Genomic DNA, 19513 nt, shown 5'->3' with positions numbered 1-19513 from the left:
AGGAGCAGTGACAACGCACAGATCTGAGAGGAGGGAAGAGCTGTGCCGCTGAACTGACTCAGACAGTCATCTCGGGTTCAAAGCAGCGTCTGCACGGCTGTCGGCTTAAATAAAGACACCGTCCATTACATCAGCTCCTTCCTTTGCAGCAGCACTCCAGCTAAAAATACAGGCATCAAGAGGAACAGTTAACAGAACGATCGATACGTGGACCTTCACGGGATCCATGTCGTTATTGATGATTGTGATTTCCCACACACTCACTTGGTGTCAGCTGCAAGAAAACCAGAGGGAATTTCAGTTTCTCTGAGCTGCTAAAAATCCATTTTGCTCTGATGACCCCTCAGTGGAGACGACTGTTCTGCGTGATTGATCAGGTGTAAACAGCAGGTAGTGAAGCCCACATGTTCTCCACTGAACTCACAGACAGTCCTCTCCAGGTGTACACTTCCTTCACGACATCATAAAGCTGTGGTTTTTACCACGGTACCGGTTTCATGGCTCTGCAGCTCTTGTCCTGATTGTAGATGTGAACAGACCAAAGACCTGTTTGCTGAACAGCCACAACACTCGTTTGTTTCAGCAGCTGACATCAGCAGGTCCGGGTCTAAATTTGGGGTTTGGTTTAGAAATCTTGACCCTGGGCTTGTGTTTCGGATCCTGTGATCCTGTTTTTCACCTGATTACAATGGGCTGATCACTCATCATCAGTCGCTAACCCTACCGAGGTAAAGGTTGAAAGGAGACCCGGTTTAATACAAGTCGGACTTTAGTTTTTTCTCATTAAAACAAAATAATAGCTCCAAGCTCAGTGGATTCTCCTGCTTCCATCTTTGCTGATGTTTGCTCATCCTGTGGACAAACAGCCCTGACCCAGAAAAACAACCAGCGAACCTTCACACAGGAACATTAGAGTCGCGATGCCGTCCGCTCCGACCTGTCCAGAACAGATCTGAGACCCTTGGCTCCGTTCGCACACCTGAGGCTGTGCTTCTGAACCAGACGGCATCTGTTTAGACTGTTCTCAGACGAACTGCCAGAGAACTTTCTCTTCCCGACACTCACACGAGGCAGCTGGTTGCGTTATGCTCCGTTATAGCCGCTGACAGGTTGTTTGGCCCGAACATCTCTTCCTTTTTACCTCCTCTCCCTTCTCCTCCCTCCATCCTTCACTGTCTATTAGCACTGACAGTTGGCTTGTACTGAGTCCTGAGTACTGACTCCCACAGCCGCCGTCTACTTTCCCTCTCCGGCTGTTTCATCTCACCATCCCCATCACCAGCCACCATCCCGTTTCTTCCCTCCAGTCACTGCTTTTGTTCTCCATTACATTTTCTGTCCACACATCCATCCGTCAGTCAGTCAGTCCTACTCTCCCCTTCTCTGGAAAATGTGAGGATAAGGACCGGTCGGGTAACTATATCATGAAATTTTAAACCCACAGCTTTGTGTTGAGAAGCACCACCTGAGGCAAAGCTTCCTTAATCTACTCACCCAGACAGCTGTCTGCAACACATCTGTCCAGCTCTTCATCTGTACCCTCCTGTTCTGGAAGAACACCAGGATCACCAGATCACGTTTATTTCTCTAAGCAGTATATAAGCTGAGCACAGGTCCTCACAGTTAAAGCCCTCAGGGATCACGACACCTTGTTTACCACAGGTGCTCAGCAGGTTCTGGAGCCACACAGTGCTGCTTATTTTTGTCCTGGGTCTTCATGCACAGAACTTACTAAAGCTCAACAATGTGTCTGCTGTGGTTTCATATGGAGAAGTCACAAATTTGACACCCACCCAACACCGTGGTGACCTCGTCCTGGTCTAGACACTGTAGAAAGAAGCAAACCAGCCCGTCTCTATCCAACCAATCTCCTTTTGGTTCTTACTTCTGACTGATCTGAAATCCAGCTTCAGCTAAAGTCTTCAAGCTGAACCGTCCACTCAGCTTTGAGTTTATTTGACATTATTCCTGCTAGAAATGTCCTGGGCAGGTAAAGACACACAGCAGAGATACTCAGTCACAATAAATATGCTGCAGATAAATATAATAATCACATATTCAATGAAAACCAGTCAGGTTTTATAATCAATCAGTTACTATTAGACTCAGACAGCCTTTCAGGGCTTTGTCTAAACCACATAAAGGATTAGTTCTGGTTGCACTGCAGCAGTCAGTCATTTCTAAATGCATTACCTACACTACACCATTATTATTAGCGGCATTAATATTAATAATGCACAGTGTCACCACTCTGTCAGTGTCCACTGCTCTCGGTCTATTTCCATCCATCCTGCTCTCAGTGTGTCTGTCATCACTCTCCAGAAACCAGCTGGGGGGAAAAATCCCTCCTTTTCCCGAGCTCAAGCACTGGAACAACACGAGGGGAAGGACCTGAAAGCAATTTGCCGAGCTCCTCGCCACTCATAGTTTCTCATCAATCTCTCCAGAGCCACTTTGAGCAAGGCACTGTGGGGGACGTCCCCTCGGCAGCAAAGCCAGCACTTATCTCCATCCATCAGAGTCACGCCGGTCCCTCCTCTGCAGACACTGGAAACTGGCAGGTGGAGCGCTGGCCTCAGATTTAATTTAGATTCACACATCATGGAAATATGTGCGCTGCTTCCCAGGCAGTGAAAATATTCAGAGGCCAGTTTGTTGTGAAGCAAATATGCTGTTTGGCCAATAATATTGTAATAAGTCAATTCAAATGGGAACTTCAGATTTGACCTGTTAATGTCAGGGCTGTTCAAAGCGTGTGCCCTACAGAAACATCTCCACGCGGCGGATCAACACCAGCGTTTCAGCTCATATGCACGACCAGTTTTTATTAGACTCAACATGAAAATGGCCTGAGTCACATTATTGCTCAACTGCAAACACAAGACTTTTTCTAATCCACAGCACGAAGCTGGAATATAAACACGGTGTGATTCATTAAATCCATGTTACCTGGAGAACGTCACCATTAATTAGCCTTTAGCCCGTTAGTCGCAGGAGAACACGGTTTCAGCGTGACTCTAAACTTTCTCACTTTCATTCTCGCTCACAGGTGGGCTGGAGCTTTTCCCAGCATGCACCGGGCAGAATTTGCTGCAGCTATTATTACCTGAATAAAACAAAGACTAATCGTTGGTGTGCGGGAGGAAATAGATGACTCCAACACAAGCTAAAACTAGAACAACGTGAGGAGCATTTAGACTCCAAACTTCATGTCCTGCAGAAATGAACCAAATAAACAACTGGGAACCAAACGGCACCTTTACCTTTAGAACCCTCTGCGTATTTACTGCTGCTGAACAAAACACCAGCTTCAGAGGTTTAATCACATTTGATGTGATGTTACAGTTACAACAGATTTACACATAAACACCATAATGACTAAAGGTTGTGGAAACTAAAACAAGCTGATTTGATTTTGTTTACGTTGTCTGGAGCATCTGATTTGTGCTGCCACGGTTTTGGTTGAGGCTGCTCAGCACAGTCCCTGAATGTGTCAGAGCATCACGTGTCCCAGACACGGAACAAGACCTGGAAGTGTCACGTTCGGCCGAGGATGCCTTGCCCATGGGTCTGAGCAGCTGAATGTAAGGTTCATGTAAAGTGACGGTTCTTCCTGTTCCACTTACTGTAGGTCAGCCTGAATAAAGCTCCCTGCTCAACATGTTGATTCATGAATCCAAAAAACAAAACAGAGGAAACAAAAACTTAACCCCGAGTGGGAAAAGGAGACTGGGGCCATAAAAACCCTTAAAGTTCAGTAAACGTCAGTGCAGTAACAACTGAGGGGGCAAAGCAGCCACTTCACTTCGCAGTTGAATTCTCTGATTTTCACTCTCGCTCGTTTTATTTCTGACTTGTCGACTGGGAAAACAAAATTGCAGCAGCTTTTGAGAAACAGGTTCAAAGTGAACATGGTGGCACAAATTGGCAGCTTTGGTTTTCTTTAACTCATAATGATGAATGAAAGGACTGGACTGGAGTCAGACTGGATGAAAATAGGCACAAAGACACAGTCCAGAAAACAAAACATATTTCCTGCACCACGTCAACAGGAACATATCTGTGAGGAGGCTGCACAGGAAAACAACACAGGTACAAGATGAAAATGTCTACTGCGAATATTAAAACTCAAATGAGACACAATCCAAAAGACAAACGTTCTCAGTTATTTGAGTCGGGCACATGCGTGGGCTGACTCGGGTCCTGCAGGTCCAGAAAACTTAATCACTAATTGGAGGCAGTGGAGGTTCGGAGGAGCAAAGAAGTGAAGAGCTGAGACGCTGGTTAGAACAGATGTGTGTGAGAGCCATGATGATTCACAGGAAGGAATATATGAACAAGCTCCTCACACACACACACACACACACTTCTCCTCAGGCTCCTGATGACTCTGACACAAACTTCATTAATGTTTCGACAGCTCTCCTTCGTAAAAACATCGCACTGTCCCACCAAGAACCTCATCATGTTCCGTTAAGCACAGGGCATCATGTTCCCACTGCAGACAACTTCACTCATTAACATCCAGTCCTGTCACGTGATGAACCTGCGTCAGGTTTTAAAGAACGCCTTTCTTTTCTCTCGTTAGTGTAGTGTAGTTTGACACGGGACATGAAGCTGTTCCTGGACTCTCACACTGCTGTTCTGACTGGACTGAGTTATTATTATTACTGAGCTGGTTCTCATCTGCCAGTCGCTGAGGCTTTTAGTTGGCTGCAGGATTTATTTGTGTCTCAGCCTCTGCTGCAGATGTCGACCCACCCGTCAGCTATCTACCGTAAATGTAAAACTATATATAGAAACCAAACGAGTGACATGGTAAACATTTATTTATGTGGGGTAAACCTAAATTTGCCTCCAAGGAAACGGCTGCAGACCCTTCAGTTTTCTTCATGAGCCCTGCACCATCAACGTTCCTCAGCAGAATCGGTCGGGTTCTTCAACTTTTCTAGCTCCTCACTCCTCAAAGCGAAGCCGCCCCCCCCCCTCACCCAGTGCTTCTCAACAGGGCTCAGGCTGTAAATATTGATTAGTTGCACCCAACAGCGACCGGCTTCCTTTTCCACGGGTGTGGATTAATTACAGGAAGAAGCCTACGGGCTGAGAGCATTCATTAATTCAGAAGACAAAAGTTCTAATTAAAAAACAGGCCTGATAAAAGTCTGGTTTGATGCAGGCTTCACTTTTCAAAGCAGCTCCTGACACTGCAGGTCTCTGTGGGATCCTCCGTGGTGGATTTCACACCAGCCAGTCGACTCTATGAGGTGAAGACACCAGTGAAATGTGAAGCGTAAGGTTACAACCCAAGTTAAACTATCGTTTTACATCCCAACAGTCTCTTCCTCTGCCTCCGTATATTTGTCTCCATTAGGACTGAAGTTGGTTTCTTGTGTTGCTTTAATCACGACTTACAAACCAACAACTCACAGACCGAAGCAAACGTATTTTTTCTCCTCTGATGGTCACTGGATTTCTACAAAACGGACTGAACTGAAGTAAATGAGCAAAAGACAAACGATCATACAAAGGAGATTTTTGCACATACAAATTTAAAGTCTAAATTTGAAACAGTTCGACTTGACACACGATTTGAGGACCAAATTAAAATGTTTTCACATGAACAACAGGGTAAAGTCATAAAATCTGGTTGAGCATGTAAGAAAATATGAGAATTGCACTTTGACATAGTTTGGCCAAAAATGAACCGACAGAACCCTGACAGAACCCTGACAGAACCCGTCCTTCTACAGAGAAAACACTCTGCAAATGAAATGAAAGCAGCACGTCTGGGTGTTTAAGCCCAGCTTCTGGTGCGGTCCAGTGGAAACACCCTGATTTGAACATACAGAGCAACGTGAAGACTAACGAAGCAGATTCCCTGAACCGTGACGCCGAAATCTACTGCAGGAAAGAAAAATCCTTGATGTGGTGGGAGGTTTCCCTGACAACGCAGTTCATCTATCAAAAGCCTGCTAGAGAGGACATTTTAATCACTCGCACACACACTGAAGACAGTAAGAGCAGTGAAATTAGAGGGAGAGAGAGTGTGAGGGGGAAGAACAAGACAGATGGAAAAAGAGGAGAAAATAAATAGAGATGGAGGTGTGTGTTTGTGAGGGGGAATAATTGAGCCTTTTCATCCCTGTTGTCAATGACAGGTGTGACATTTAGCTTTGGGACACACACCGGCAGCAGGAAGTGTGTGTGTGTGTGTGTGTGTGTGTGTATGTGCCTTCTTTCTCAATTGAATATCCATGAAACACACACCTGCTCTGAGCTTTCACAGCCTGGTAACTAACAGGGAGGAAACAAAGATGGAGGAGAGTGTGCACACGCACGCACGCGCACGCGCGCGCGCACACACACACACACATACACACCCCCTCACACACACACACACACACACACACACACACACACACACCGTACCGTTTTTCTGTCAAATCAGAGCAAAGTTTCCGGCGAGCGTCACCACCTCCATCCAAGCCCAGAGAAACTTGATTTCTGGGTAATTAAGCCCTGAAATATTCTATTAGCTGTGTCTTGTTCTGAACAGTGTGAAGTTCACGGCCACAACTTTGACTGCGGAGCCTAAAATAGATCGGTATGAGCAGTGTGGTCAGGACCAAAGACTCCTTTTAAAAACCCGTTCTCTTCCGGACTAAGCCTGAGTCCGTCACCATGGATGCTGCAAAACATGACAGAGGATCGATCACAACCAGAGAAACTGCTGCAGCTTTAAGCAGCAAACATCATCAATTCATGTGGTTCGGTTTTCTTCAAGTCACAGTCTAAAGATGTTCAAGCAGAAACAAGAGAGAGTGAAACACAAGAGTTGAAGGATTGTTCTGATGGTTTTATAGTAGAGCGCCACAAAACCTCACACGGGCCAGACACGGTGATTTTTAGAGCTGGAGCTTCAAGATTTAGTTTGACGCCGTTAAAAACCGAGACCAAACTGACTTGGCGAACTAAGCTGACGTGTGTTGTCCAGTGTGGCGATGCTGCAGCCACAGGGTGTTGCCGCCCGTGTTCGGCTTCTCCCTCGGCGCCTCAGAGGAGTTTTTTATGCTTTTGGTGCACATGAACACGTCCTGTTATTTTCTGCATGACAAAGCAAAGAGGACACGCTGGCTGAACAGAGGACGTGATGAGGTGCCGTGTGCTCCTCTCATCTCTGCAGACTAGTCGCACAGCAACAGGTCCGATACTAACAAGGCCGATGTATAATTTAACTGCCAGAGCCTCGTCATGATTAGAATATGAAGGTGATGCACGGAGCGCGCAAAATGCAAATGTGATGCTCAGAAACGGCCCTCGCTGCTCTGCTGCCACTCCCCTGCAGGCCCGCCAAGGTGCTATGGAAATGAAGCCAATCAAAGGCCTGCGAGCGACTTCACAGCTACCACCACAGACCTGACGGAAGGCAGGAGGACGAGGGCGGCTCTGCAGCCCGGGCAGAAATTAATACCATCGGGCTTCAGTCAGTTCTTCTCACACTCTATCTCCGGTAATGTTGAGGAGCTTTGCTGTTTTATTAAAGGCTCGAGTTGGTCTTCATGATGATGTATGTTACCACAGCTGGATACGATTTCTCACTGCGACCACAGGCGGAGGCGGAGCAGAGCAATCTTAAATCCAGACCCTCCATTATTCATGCAAAACAGTCCTCCACAGTTCGCTGACATTAATCTTCCTGACGCACATGCTATGCATATACAGTAAACACTGTCAGGAGGGTGAAATAAGCAGCGAACGAATGAGATCTTCACAGAAATTACAGCACTCATGGCGGTGGTTCGCATTGTGGTGGCCACTGACCCTCTGCACATATTTCTCCACAGCACTCCGTCACTGACAACAGCCGCCAAGCGTCTAACGAGTGTTTAGAGGTTCTTAAAACAGCAGGTGAAACGTGTTACCTGCATCAGTCGGACTCGACCTGTGTAAACAGAGGTCTGAGGTGTGTGGGCTGAAGAGAACAATAAGAACAACAAGAACAATAAGTCTATGCAACAGAAAACAACAGGTCAACACCTGGAATTAACAGTTCAGGTAAGATGTTTACAGCCAACACCAGCAAATAAAACCATGAACCAAATCAACCCTACAGTCGTCCAGGTCACTGGTGGTCAGAGGTTTTACTCTGAGGATTCAGGCCCAAACTTCAACCAGTCGGCCCGTCGGGTCCCAAAGACCCAGAGTTTTAAGGTTTGATGAGACACAGCCCACAGGTGCGACGAAGGACTCTCAGTGTGACTATTAGGACCAACAGCTTCTGATCTGACCGATGATGAGACCAGATTCGTCGTCAGGGTTAAATCGGAGCAGCACAACAGGAAGTGAAAAGAGAAGCTGCTCCCTCAGTCAGGTTCAGGTGGGCTCGTGTGATTCTACACAGAGCTGGTTATTGACCTGGCACCTCTGCAATGACTTGATTTTAGTCATCATGAATCATCATGATACAAAGATTTTAAACCAAGTTCAGGTTTCATGTCACAATAATTACAGAGCGGCCCCAGAGCTCAGTCTGTGGTTGAATTATTCAGCTTTCTTTAATTCACTATCTGGGAGATAATGCAAGAAAATGTTCTGTTATCGCTTCGGCACAAATTTGGGTTTTTAACATTTTCTTTCATCACTTTCCTTCTGTGTGTTATCAGTGTGGAAATAAACTGCAGCTTGTAACGACAGATAATGAGCTATAATAACTGGCAGATAATGCACTTTGACAAAATATATTAAAATGTGGATCTGAAGAGGATCAAAATGGAAAAACATGAAAATGACATGATTTAATAAAGGGAATAATCAAAGTCTGCTGTCATCAGTGTCTGCAGCTTCACAGACATATTTAAGAAGATGGAAATCTGAAAAGAAAGCTTCGGCTCTGCGGCCTCACGCCACAGCGAGCCGCAGCTGCTGGTCACTGGCTCGGCCGCCCGTCGCCGCGTGCGCGGCGGTGGCTCAGCTGCAGCCGTCCTGGCGGTTCCTGTTGCCTGGAACGAAGCGCGGGACAGTAAATGTGGAACGTAGACGCGGGCAGATACGTCCCTCAGCGTGGGAGGACGGTCACAGTAATGACGACTCTTACTGACATTTCAAATGGAAACTGTTCAGCCTTCAGTTCAGGGCAGCTACGTTTGTGTATTAACACTCTCCTGAAACACTGATCCTTCTGATATTACATCAGATTAGAGATTTAAATAGATTTAAATAGATGGATTAAGTGATTAATATTGATCAGAGCCACACAAACCGTAGTACGGGTGGCCTGCAGGATTTCATGTAACATGAGCCCCATCAATCAAAGAAAAGCCTGAAGAAACAAATGACGTCTGTAGTTTTATTGCACCTGACAAAGCTCTGGTCGGTCGGTTGTCTCAGACTAAAACGATCTAGGAGCAGTCGCCAGGCTCACGCCTTAAGAAGAGAACAGGAATACTTTACGTAAGCTGCTCATCTAAAGACATTTCACCTACATAGTGTTTTAAGGTGGAAATCTAAAAAGTGTTTTTTTGAATCACAATATCAGTGTTTACTGACAGGGATCAAACCTGTGACCTTTTGTTTCCATGGATTTATCAACCGCCTGACATTTCAGTCTCACACATGTTATTGGACAAACTGTCAGCAGCCCAGAAAAACAAGCTCCAGCCTCATGTGTGTCAATGAAGTTTTTTGTCCCTCCGGTGCCTCCGTAGCGATCGAGACCTGTGTCTGGGTTCACATCAGCAGCAGCACGCCGGATCAAGTGCAAAGTATCTGGAGGACGAGAAGGATTTATATTGTTGACTGTGCGTATATGGATTTCCTGTATGTGGACGTCACATGGTACGGCAGAGGCTCTACAGGAGCCCAGAGGGCACATAAAGCTCTGTGCAGGGTATGGATTTCATCTCTGAATGTCAAGCTCCTGGACTTCCTATGCTTTTTTCACCGACTTCACTCACACGGCAGAGATGTTCGTGCACCTCGACTTGAGCTGGACAAATTCACCTGCACATGCTGAGAAGTAAAACACTGAGATGTCTGCAGATCGTTTATCAACAGACATTTAGCTTCTGCAGATGCATTTAGCACTTTTTAAAGTCTGAACTGAACAAATGTGCTTGGTGAAGCTCCTGCACATCGACCACGGCCCTAAATACGACTCTGCAGGCAGCGTCACTTGACAACAGCTAATAGAAGTGGTGTACTGACAAAGCAGAGGAAGAGGGAAGGGGAAGATGTGCTGACTCCTGCTCTGTCAAACAGGCAGATAAACACTGCGTGTCAACAGCAATCCATAAATCAACAAGTAAAAGGTATCCTCAAGTGCAGAAACACATCCGGTGTCATCGAACGCTGTCGAGATCCTTCCAGTTGTTGAAAGACGAGCTGCTGGTTTTCTGGTCGATCTCAAAACTGAAGAGAAAAGTCCAGTGAGACGTCCTTTCAGCGAAGCCGGACCTACGTGACCTACATGCTTTTCAAAACACAGGAAGAGCAGAAAGTCTCGACTCACGTTCGCGTTGTTGTTCTGCTGCCTGGAGAAGTCAGATCCTCCATTATTACTTTTTTATTTATGCAGCCAGGTGTCTTGCTGAGCACACACACACACACACACACACACAGTTTTTTCTGGTACAAGCATTTAGTGTGTGAAGACCCACACAGGCAGCCCTGACAGCTGTGAAGGAGGCTGACCGAGTCCGTGAACCGTCAAATCATTTGGGAGTCAATCAATCAATCAATCATGAATTATTGGCATCGCAGCGATGATGGGATAACATGGCTTTGGGCATCCTAGAAAGTTCTGAGCAACGTGACTAGAACACACACGATGTTTCACACACGTGTGTTCCCCAAAGACAAACATTAAATCATCTTGTATGAGTCCTCTTGTGCTTCTCTCTGCACATTCTTCATTAAACACATCGTCAGGCCCTTTGCGTGAAGCACTTTGTGTCCAGTGTGAAGTCGCCAACACAAACATCCCATAAACGCAGGGAGTCCACTTCAGGAGCTAACGGCATCGATCCACAAAGCTCACACACATTTACAGGCTCGGCAGAGGAGAACCAAACCGCATGAAGGCATCACATGCTCTCATTATAAAACAATGTGAGGCAAGTGTGTGTGTGTGTGTGTGTGTTTCTAATCAGAGTAAACTACAAACACACAGGCCTCATAAATCATCAGGTATATTTTCTTAAAAGGAAACTCCACAGGGATATCAGGGATATCTCCGTTTGGTCCTGGACCTCCTGCCTCTGACGAACACACTTGGACAAGTTTTCTGTTTCACACAGACTTTATGGAAATACAACACCATGACCCTGGAGTGCTCTAAAGGATCATGCATCATATTATTTCCAGTCTCCTCCTAGTGGCTGCAAATGTTTCAGAGACTTTCAACCAAAACAAAGATAGATCCTATAGAACCAAATATACACTGAGCACATTCACAGATCAATAACAGCACAGTGTATCACGCAGCTGTTAGCTACAATCCAAACTAAATATGTCTGAGACTAAATCAATAGCAGCAATTTTACATACGTCCTGCTGCTGAGATGGATCTCCAGCTCCCACTGCCACGAGCTCCTCATTCAGGTGATACATTCATTCTCTCCACTTTAATACACTATAATGAGCTGCTGTGACAGTGAGTGTCATCTGACAGCATCACTGCTGCGGCACAGAGACATGCTCTTAAGACGTCGCGGTCCCCGGACAATAAAGTGGCTCCTGTCTGCCTGATGCAGCGAGTCCCGGTATCTGAGCATCACAGCTATAGTTCTCTGCAGGTCTGTCTGCGGCGTGGCCGATGGTCGATAAGGCCGCAGGTCTTTGAGCAGATAAAAGCAGCAGTGTGGTGGCTATTTCTGTCCACACACACACACAATACAAAGTGCTGCTGCCCTTTAGAGCAGAACAATCACAAACACACACAGAAATGTGAGATGTGAAGGTGGAGCACACACTTTGCAATGAAGGGAAAGACACGGGTGTGATGGAAACAAACAGGAAAGACCTGAGGACGTTCTGCTAAATAAACCACATGAAGGAAAAAAGTACATTTCTAGTATTTTACCAGTTAATTTAGAGCAGCACCGATCAATGACAAGTGATTATTGAACATGTACACACACATCAGGAAGTCTTCTAAATAGATTCTAAAAGGCGTCTGAAGGATGAAGTTTTACCAGTCAGATAAAAAACAGGCCCCCAGTCAGTCCTGACCTGTGACTGTAGGTGTCAGAAAAACATGGCTGCAGGTTCCTGAACAGTGTTTCCTTAATGCTATTCATCGGTTTTGGGAAGGATTGTTTAGAAAGGTGTAATCTGGAGCTCAACTGTTCTGACCTTTGGGAGTCAAAGAAGAATTTTAAAAAGGTTCGTCAACAAAACATGAGAAATAAAAAAGGTGGGTGTGACGGTGGCAGCAGTTTGAAAAGCAAAGATCCTGTGCCCATGTCTGCTCAGGAGCATCTCATCTGAAATAATCCACGTTTCAATAAATCCAGAAAAACTATAACAGGATGTAACAAACAATCATTTCCCAGCAGCTGGTTCTCCAGTGGTTCTTGTTTCAGCTGAGAGACATTTAATGCAGGAGACACTTTTTCATTTCTGGCTTCAGTAACTGATAAAAGAGCAGCAAGAGCTTCTTTTGTAATTGGGTGCTCTGACCTTTCAAGGCCCTGATGTAGCTGCAGGTTGAACATTCACAGTCCTGCTGCATAACTTCGCTTTCTTTAGTCATTTAGGGCGAACGGATGCAAATGTTGACTGGCAGCTTATTAGTTGGGGCTTTGAAACAGGATGAACGCTTCCTGTAAAATGCAACGCCCTCGGGCTGCAGAAGAGCTGGTGGGAATGAAGACGATGATGGATTGGTAATATCGCATTTCTCTCCCAGTGTGACCAGCTGCATCCACAACTAACCACTGGACGTGTGTTTAAAAAGATAATCGATAAAAACAAAGCAACAAGGCTGTCTTTGGAAATCTTAAGGCCATTTCAGTCCACTTCAAAACAATCTTATCTTCCAAAGGCAAACCTGAGGCTCTTTATCGATCTGTTTGGTGCCGGCCAAACGAAGAGACCCAAATGAGATGGGAAGGGATTAAAACGAGAAGGAAAAAGGCAGCGAGAGCTGACAGGTGGAAAGTGATGCCAGAAGTGGCCAGATCTGAATTTAATATTATATTTAATATTAATGCTACAGGAAATGTACAAACCCATAATAAAACAACAGCCAGCTGACACACAACACCACAAATACCCAGGAGCATTTTGGACTGAGCAGCTTGAGTTTGGTTCTGACCACATGCATGTTATTTTCCACGAGGGAACGTAGTTTAACTCGTAGTTCAACATTTAAAAGAACATGAACAAGGAAAGTGGTGATGGTCTGATCATGGCCCTAAAACAGCATCTGTTCACACGTTGTTGTTGGCTGGTGTGAAGAAGAGGGAGCTGGGCCAGAAGAGAACTTGGTTTTACTGGTCTACATTTTCCAACACGTTCAAATATCATGAGCTTTGGAGTGGTGCCTGAAAGACTGAACTGAGTCTCCCTGTGGGACACCAGATGTCACTGGAACAATAAGAGACTGTATCTGCTGGTTTTCAGACAGGTCCAACTAGCGGAGGACCCCGGGGCAGACCCAGAACACACTGAAGAGACTGTTTGTTCCACCTGCAGGGCCTCAAGACACTCCTGAAGGAGCCGCCGAGAAGGATGTCTGGACTTCACGGCTGAAACTGCTGCCGCCCTGACACCAGAAAGATGGACGTGAGTTAGGTGGCCAGAAAAAAATCAGCTCCAAATGAATGTTAATGCGGTGACGACGCAAACGGGGACGCAGGCGGTGAAAACAGACCTGAAACAGCATCGGCCCTGCAGAGCTCAGCACGGCCGGCCGGCTGGCTCACATGCATAAAACATGCTTTCCCTGCTGTAACCGAGTCAGACACCAAGAACTGGAGCTTTAATTAATGTTTTTTGTTTCTATCAGGTTTTCTGTATTGAATTTGGATTAATTACAGCTAAAACCCTCGTGGTATTTATAGGACTATGTCTCATCCTGCCATTTTTCTCTGCCCACCCTCCTGCTCTCCTTTTCTTCTTCATCTGTCTGCTTGTTATTAGGCCTCACTCCTGCAGTCTCAGGTGTATGTGCCATGCAGGCAGGAACGCTGTTCTCTAACCAGGTCAGAGCGGCACAGGTAGACTGGCAGGCGGCCGTGGCCATGGACAGCCCATTACACCCATCAATCAGCCGGGGCAGCCACCCGGGACGGGACAGGAGGCCGAGGAGACGGATTTAAGAGGCCGGGACTGGTAGATTCATCGCCCCTGGTTGGGTCCTCTGTCGGAATCTGCTGAAATCTACAGTGTTTCAGATTTCAGAACATTTTCCCTAAATGGACCAGAGGCCTTTAAAATGTTCCCTTTTTAAACTCCAACACATGAGCTGTCTTTCAACACAGAGTGAAATGTGACGGGGCGACGCTACTTCAAGGTTTCAGCCTGATTTCCTGACAGGTGACACATTAGTTTTATGGAAATGACACTAAAAACACTGTCGGCACAATGAGCAAGCTCATTATCTAATTTACCAAATACAACCTCAGAGAAAGGAGCTTTTAGCAGAGAAGGTAAACACAGTGCTGAGATATTTGACGTCTTTGAGTGGATTTAAGTCGACTTCATGAATAAAATGCAAAGAGCGTGTTCAGAGAATAAACATGAACATGTTCATGGAAAGTGTCTCTGGACTGAAATAATTTTAAATAAATAAATAAATCACTGGTTAGTGTGAAGGTGGGCGGGAACCCTTCATCCTGGTAATCACCTGAACCACTTCTGATCGGTCGAATGTTTGATTTCCTGCAGACTGTAAACTAGTCTTCAGATTTCGAGGCTGGTGATTGGGTGAGATCAGCAGCATGGACAGGGGCGTCAGCGGCTTCAACTTTTCCTGAGGATTTTGATCCTGGTATGTCCCAGAGAAAAACAAAAAGATTTCCGCCCACAGCCTTAAACTCACACAGACAAACAGTTTCTTCCCATAATGCAGCATCATGAGCACTCCCCATTAAACAGTCTGATGCCCAGTGGGGGTGGGTAGCAGCTCATGTGGTCCTGGCTCAAATGGGGACAATTTAAGGTGGTGGTCCACAGGCCTCCCTCTTTGCTGAAGGTCGTCTTCATGGACACAGGTGAACAGGACAGGCCAATGGAGACGAATGAGTAGGTGTGTATACAGCCGCACACACATAGAAACTAGATATACAGAAGATATCCAACCCCCAGTGCAGCAGAACGTTTCCTTCCACAGAGACATGTGGACGCCGTCTGTTAACTCTGGAATACGTGCAGAAAAATCTGTTTCCATCAGCCTTAATTGTATTTCCTCAAAAACACAGCTTTTCCACTGCAGCCAAGAAACCTGCAGCCTGACCGAACAGCCCATTAACCAAATAACTGACCAAGAAAGCAACAGACCATCTGCTCGGCTGACTAACTGACGTGCTGCTATTTCAGAACGGGATCTGTCTCAGTGTGTGGAGGAGCAGATCTGGATCTAGTTACTGTAGGTGTTGGAGCTTCCAGCAGCTTCGCCACAACACTGTATAAATCTGCTTTAAATGCAGCACCGATGACTCATCCTGTGTGTGTGTGTGTGTGTGTGTGTGTGTGTGTGTGTGTGAGCACACTGCTGCAGCATTACGACCGAGGTGCATAACTTCTTAGGGTGTGTGAGTTTGGCAGGTGGAGGCAGAGGGAGATGAATTACAGCGAGTGCCTCAGAGAATTGTTTAATAAACATTTTTATTAGCTGCTTTCACGCGGCCTGTGTTTGTGTGTGAGAGTGTGTGTGTGTGTGTGTGTGTGTGTGTGTGAGAGAGCTGGGTGGCCGTGGCTGAACGCAGCACTGTCGGCCGTAAATGCCATCACACTCTGCAGCCTGGACGTCCTCACAGCAAGAGAGGCTGGTCTTAGGTGTCCCACAACATCCAGCAGATAACAAGACAACTTCAGATAAGAGAACAAACTTTCCAATCCCTGTCCCAGCTGAGGCTCCATCCCCAGACTTCTTTGACCCTCCTACTAGATGCAGGTCGCAGGTGCTTGCAGCTGCGTCATGACTTTAACAGTTATGACAAACATCTGAATTAAATCGCAGGAAAAGGTGAAGCAGCGCAGAGACGACATTAAAGAGCTGGTAGAAAAACATAAGACAAGATAAGAAGCATTTATTTGTCCCACATGGCGTCACAGCACATGCAGGGTCAAAAAGGACGAGTCAGACAGAACTGCAGCTACAAACTGTTAGCCTTGTTATGCCACAGCTCAAAGAAACCGGTCTCAGACAGACCTGGGTCAGGAGGCTTAGTGAGAGCGAGTAAAACGAGCAGGCAGGTCGAGGAAGAAAACAAACACTAAGAAGAATCATCCCGTCTGACAGATTTACTGTCCGCACACAGACGCCTCTCAGTTTCTGGTCACTGATGACAGCTTCCCACTTTATCACACCGCAGCCATATTGACATGCAAAGCATCGCTTCTGCTGGTTGCATTCATTGATGTGAAACTCCCCCCGAGCCAATCATCCTCCTCTCAAGAAACACAAATAATGATTCATTAACTGCATGAACTTTAGCTGCACGCTTGTTTTTCAACTGATAACAGATGGCTCGTAAACCAGGACCTTCAATTAAAGTTCAGCGTCGTAAAATATTTCCAAAACTGTTTCATCAACCAATTATATGTAATAAGTCATTTTCTTCTTGATAAAACTGGCCCCTCTGTCGGGTTTAATTGAAAGTCCTGAGCTGGCTTCAGACACCAGAGGCTTTGTTTTTAAATCAATAAGACCTGCTGACATTCATACAGCTCACATTAAAGTCCTGACAAGTACAGCAGCTTCTCTCTTTCCTCAGTTTGTGACCACAGAACCCAAAGCCAGCTGCTGCCACCTCAAATCAAATCCACAGATAATCATATTGAGTTAAATATATTTTATGTGATAACGTTTGAAATATCCAAGGATGTTAGAATCTCTGAAAACTGGCCTTAGCTCTGTCTATTGATTGGACAATCCCAGACGACAACAGACTGATATTAAATAAGGAGGGAAGACGCTGTAAGACACATCTGTCACATCTGTCGTCCACAGCATCCTGGAAACCCTTTGTAGCGCAGTTCACTTCAAATATTTTCTCTCTGTTACATTTAAAGGTGAGAAAAGTTTCAAGATTTGCAGAAATTCATGCACGTTCTCTGTTCACCTGTCAGCGCTCTGTGTGCAAAAACCTTATTCTTTAACTTTAACATACAGTAGCTAATACTTCTCTCAGGTTTGGTGAAGACAACAGCTTAGGCCATATTGATTTTTACTCTCTCAGAGCTCAGGGTTTATAGTTTGTACTTCAAGCTCTGGTGTATGAGAAAAGCTGCTTTTCAGCTGCAGACCGACCAACACCAGACCAACACCGGCCGCTGGGAGCTCCCACGTGCACGGACTTTATTGGGCTTTGTCACAGAGGTGTTGATTCATTTTCACGATCACGTCAGAGGATTTTTAGGGTTTAGAGACTTCGGTGTTATGGATTGATGTGCCCTGAAAGCAAACACCAACCTTTTACCCTTTACAGTCTATTTGCTGCTCCATGTGCTCCACTGTTCTTTCCACGCCTGCGTGTTCCACTGTTCCCTGAAAAGAAAATGATCGTCCTCCCTGTGATGTATGTGAGTTTATTCATGCAGCTCTCTGATGGCCTCAGAACAGCCGATTCATCCTCGCTAACCATGATCAATGCATCTGGCTTTAGTATGCAGATGATAAGCAGCAGGTCTAACTATGGTAAATTGAAGCAATTTCATTCTAATGCAGTCTCCAGATATAAGCTGAAGGCATTTATTAAGTAATATTAAGACGTATTAGCCCCACGGGGTGGCCGGGCCGTCACACACATGTGAACTGATGGAAATCACTCTCTCATTTGTTTGCACAGCTACACAGCCTCAGGCCACGTGTGAAGCAACTGCAGCAACAAACTCCAGTGAAGGAAACAGGTGAAGACAACAAAGTCAAACTAAAGGGATCAAACCCAAACTGGCCCAAGAAACTGAGCTACGCAGGAACCGAAGCGTCGAAAGGTACGGTGGTTCACACAGAATCGACCTCAAGAGCTTAAACATCATCTTTAGCCTGTGAAGCAGAAATTCACATGCAGCAGCTTCTCTGTGCACTTGAGTCAACCTGCCTCTGCCTTTTGTTTTGTTGTTGTTTCTTCTCATCAGCAGATGCTTGTGTTTATCTTCACTGTGGAAATTGTGCAGGACACCGGACATTTTACATGTAGCTGTCAGTTTGTGTGTGTGAAGGTTTGACAACACTTCAGTCTAATTTAAACGAGCGTCTGTGCTTGATGATTTATTCAACACTCACTACCATTTTCATCAGTTTTCAATTCTGACCAAAAGAAACAAGGGTCTCGACCTGAAACACAGCACATCACTGCTGCAGGGTTTAGCTGTGTCATAAAAATCATCCCCTGTCCATCTCTTTCTGTTTCCCATCATCTGTTCTGAGCAGAAAACTCAATTTTTGTTCTTTTCCACATCGAAACTACACAAATAAACCAAGCTCGGAGTTTTCCAGTCAACAGAGACGCTGTGCATGGATGGAAGACTCCTCATTCATGAGGGCTAAGGGTTGTAGGCCATAGTTATCTGACAGGAAACCTGGGATTTCTCAAAGCAGAAGAAGAGGTGCACATACAGACAAGTGCAAACCACCACAGCACATCACCAAAAATCAAAACACTCCATGAGAAGCAGGATTGTGGTTTTCTGTGGGGTTTGCTCCTCCAAAGTGTCTTCAAAGCTCAGCGAGACACGGAGAGAAACCAGTTACCGTCCAGTCTCCCCTCCACAGTCCGACCTGCGACAAACACAAACCGGGACAGAGCTCTGAGGTTTTCGTGAAGTGCCTCAACCAGTCCTTCCCCTCACAACTCAGGATAAGTGGGACCAAAGTGTTACTTGGCGTTTGTGTGTGTATATGCATGTGTGTATTCAAAGTCACACATGCATACATACACATGCATACATACATACACATGCATACATACATGCATACATACACTCACACTCACACACACAAAGTGTGTGTGTGAGTGTGAGTGTTCAGGGTAGACATCAAACCGTCTGGATCAGATGGTTTGTTTCTGAGAAATGCAGATGTGTGTTTATTCTTCCCCAAACCAGCTGGTCTGAGCGCAGCTTAAACACTATCCTGTAAACAACTTTTAATGCAGACCCACATGAACAGCACTAGTCTCCTCTAACCATCCTCCCATTCAGCACACTGCCCTTTCATTTCCACCATCTAAAAACAACTGTGCTATGTTAGAAAATAATGGTGCGAATGAAAGCAAAACACATCCCAGCCTGAATTCATGAGTCATAATCACTGACGTTCAGAAAACGCCTCAGCTGAACGAGAACA

The 19513-nt window shown here is 45.7% G+C and overlaps 1 protein-coding gene across 1 annotated transcript in view; it reads right to left on the bottom strand.

Moving 5' to 3' along the window:
* Positions 1-19513, bottom strand: part of grid1b (glutamate receptor, ionotropic, delta 1b) — a 323064-nt gene that overhangs the window by 112496 nt on the left and 191055 nt on the right. The gene's annotated exons all lie outside the window — the stretch shown is intronic.

This window comes from Mastacembelus armatus, chromosome 19 (genome assembly GCF_900324485.2).
Source record: "Mastacembelus armatus chromosome 19, fMasArm1.2, whole genome shotgun sequence".
Classification (NCBI taxonomy): Eukaryota; Metazoa; Chordata; class Actinopteri; order Synbranchiformes; family Mastacembelidae; genus Mastacembelus; species Mastacembelus armatus.
This window is presented reverse-complemented; position numbering and strand designations above follow the sequence as displayed.